A 3,958-nucleotide genomic window follows, 5' to 3' on the forward strand; every position below is an offset into this window, starting at 1 on the left:
TGCACACAACAGGCAACTTAACAGACATACTTGTAATTTTCCTAGTAAAATGTTAAGAACTGAGGATTGGCTCAAGACTTTTGCACAGTGCTGTATTACCAGACAAACCAGAAGCAAATGTTTAAAATTTTCACTTAAGGCTGTTACTCCCAGCACCTGCAAGACTGAAAACATGACCAAAAACACACCATATTTGAGATGTTAGTGGGCCGGCTCTGACACATGTTGGCCTTCAACAAAACACTTCCAGACTGTTCTGTCTAGCGCCCACGCTCCAGATTTCATACATCATTTGCTATAAGTAGAACTCCCCAGAATATATATCTAGCACTGCCATAATAGACACTAAAATAGAGTATGAGGTGGAAAATAATGTCAGAGGTGTTTAGCGAGGTCTTCATGAGCAAGAATATGTGACAGTACAAAGGGGCAGGGAGCAAAGACTGATGTGGAATGTAACTAACCTGGAAGCTGAAGTCATATGGGCTTAATCGGTTCCAGCGATGCATAAATTACAAAGGAGGACCAGCGATGGTCAGCAGCACGGGCAGAAACTGTAAAGATAAAAAGAGAAGGAGAAAAGAAAGCAGCATGCGTGTGTGTCATTCGTGTTGGGTATCTTATCGGTGCTGATGGAAGGGTCAAGTCAGGACACAAATCACCCCCCAGGCTGCTGTCTCTTCTCAACTTACCCAGCAGTTAAGCTACATCTGTTTCTCCTTTACTCTCTGCGTCTCCCTGTCTTTCTTTCTCAGCCTCTCTTCGCACTCATGGAAGTGTGCTTTTTTTTATAATAGTGATTTTTATGGGCCCCAAAGTACAGCTGCTTTGATACAGTTCGATGTGATGAAGTGCAAAGGAATACAACTAGTGATGTAATTGATGCCATGCACAGGTTTTTTCAGTCAAAGATGGAAAAAGTGGCAGCTGTATCATGTACCTTGGGAGGTAAGTTTTATTTGGCTAAAGGTTAGAATAGAATAGCATTTAAACAAACCACAGAATCGTTTTTGGTCACCAAGACAACACTAACAACAAAGTTTCTTGCCCTTACCAAGGAAACATTTGGAACAAACCAAAGACAGCCAGATGGGGTCAAAGAGAACAGAAAGAAGATCTGGGCTAGCTAGAAGGAATTTAAACTAACAATAAGGACAGATGGGAAATCAAAGAAAAATAAAGGAAAATGTTTAATTTTACAGGCTTTGTGGATTTAAAAACAATAATAACATGATAGATAAACTGTAATAAAGGTTAAAATGAGTCATTATTATGGGTGTGGCTGCTTTAACTGACAGTTAGATGCTGTCATAGGTGGCTGGGCTGCTATATCTATCTCTGAGATCACATGGGCCTACCAGTGGACACTTAGAACAACAAGTGTGCCTTGGTTGTAAATTTCGGTGAAAATAATGTGTAACTTTACAACTGCTCGATAAGTTCTCAACATGTAGGAGACAGGCTCAGCTGATACTGGTGGCCCATGGGTCTGTCATCCACACTGGCACTTCACTAGTTACATGCCCCTTTGCTCAATGTGCTCTGTGCCCAGAGTCTCTCTGAGACTCATTTGTATCACCTACTGAGCCCTAAGGACAAACCTCTAATATACAGTCACACGCACACTTGCGTGTTCAGGCTTGATAGCCGGAAAGGATAAGCATGATAAATGAAAGACGATACAGCCTTGTTGTTAGTAGTGTTTTGTGTTTCTTCTATATCCGGTTTGATCAGTGCATATAGCACACTTAACACACCGTATCGCATTAATAGAATTGTAAAATAGTACAAAATTATAAATGTCAGTGTCTGAAAGCACAAACAAGGACATTGTTAATGTAAAGGTATCACAAGGTGGCTTCGATAAAAGGTTGCATGTCGGCTGTGGTATTTTTGTTGTGAGAGTCTTATGACTGCAAATCTCACAACCCTGCTATATAATAACAGCTCAGTTTTAACAGTACAGTTTCTTTTAAATACATTCATAAGCCCTTCAAGTCTTCAAGTTAAAACTGGGGCTCAATGAAATACTGAGTGGAAACTGCAGGGGAATTCAAAATCATGCACAGTAATAGGAATGAACTCAATGACATTTTACTACGTCCTCACACTACATCTGTGTCCTGACATTGCCCCAACTATTTAACCACATTTTGTCTTCTGGCACCCAGGGGAACATAAGGATCACATATGCCTTTGGCAGACGTCCACACCCACATTCTTCAGCTATGTGCTCACAGGCATTCTCTTTCTCTCATCTCCCTCCCACTTTGCTCTGACACCAAAAACTTGGCCCACATTGGCAAACACTTTTTTTCCTGGACACAGGGGGAGTGACATTTAGAGAGCCACTTCATCTGTTAAGTTTAGTTCCAGTTCTTCCTGACATGTGTCTTTTGTAAACCAACATTTTGCTAGCTGATTATGTAGGTGATGATGGTTATTGCACAGAAATTTTCATTAGTGTTAAATTCAATGTTTTATTTACAATTTAGAGCCAAAGACAGTAAGGGCAGAGAGGCTGTGCAGTTTTCTTTCTGGGGTGACTGGGTTCAGTGGTAGGGGGTGCATGGTGTGGAATGTGGCTGTAAGAAAAAGCCAGGAGGAACCATTATAGGGAAGAAATGAGACGCCAGAACTGGGAGTGCAGCACAAGATGAGTAGAGATTTTTAATCTTAGTTATAAAAGTCTCTGCGTATGGCATCAATCTTCTCTTCTGAGGGTCTTTTATCTTCCTTTGGCAATGTGTAGGCAGTTTTTAAGTCTGATCGTTTGTCATTATTGCACATAGATGCATTGGGAAATGCAACTCTTATTTTCACATTTTCATCTGTAGTTTTTGCCATCTGAGTTTCCTCACCAGGGATCCATTCATCCATCCACCTGGCATATTACTAGAAAATCACCTAAATTATATTAAAAAAAAACAGTCTTGTGGGGTCAAATGTATAATTCTGAGCTTTATTGAGCATGAGGTTTTCGAGCTGTTTAACCTTATTTAACCAAGAAACATTGACAGTTTGTGTGAATGTTTAGCGTGCATGCTCATGACCAAAAGTCCAAGATTCTGATATAAAAATTCTGCTTCGTGCATTATCATTTTCAGCCATGTGAAAAAAAGTTTTTGCAGGGCCCTACACAGTCCTGTAAAAAATGAAGTGTTTCCATAGCAATTGCAATGGCAGCTTGTATCATCTATAACTTCTCTATAAAAGCAGACGTTTGAATTCAAATGTGTTTTAACACAATGCCACAATCTTCCCAGGAGCGGACATCCTATCAAATTTACAATCAGACAATGTAATGCTCCAAGAATTTCCAAAATACTTAAGAGCTACATCTCAGCATCCGTAAGGCTGAGTCATCATGGTAATGTTCATGACGCCACGTTTTGAAAATGCCTGAATAAGTATGGCTTGTTTGCAAGGGTTACAAGGAGAAAGCTTTGCAACGTTGCATCTGAACAAACCACAACACTTTTGGAACGATGGAACAACCAAAGCAGAGATGTGTGGCCATAATGCACAGCACCATGTTTTCAGAACAAACAAATTTTAGGCACAGTAGTGGATGGGGTAACGATTTGGTCCCCCTAGTGAACCTAGGCATGGTGCAGTCATCGAGTCGACCATGAAATAGTCTAAGTATTCTTGAGTCAAATGTGAGGCCATCCCTCCGACATCTAAAGCTTGGCCGAAATTGGGTCAGACCTCAACCCGACTTTAGCGCTGCACCGAGTTCTCAGGAGAGCTGGGCATAAACAAATGCCTGCAAACCTCAATGAACTGAAGTAATGTTGTGAAGAAGAGTGGTCCAAAATCCCCCCACAGTGATTTGAGAAACCGGTAAAGCGTCTAAAAGCATCTGGATATTGGGGTGTACGTTGTTTTTCGTGGGACTGTAAAGAGTTGCATGAAGACTCTCTTATATGAATATATATTGACGAATGACAAATAT

Source organism: Rhamphochromis sp. 'chilingali' (assembly GCF_963969265.1).
Source record: "Rhamphochromis sp. 'chilingali' genome assembly, chromosome: 8".
Classification (NCBI taxonomy): Eukaryota; Metazoa; Chordata; class Actinopteri; order Cichliformes; family Cichlidae; genus Rhamphochromis; species Rhamphochromis sp. 'chilingali'.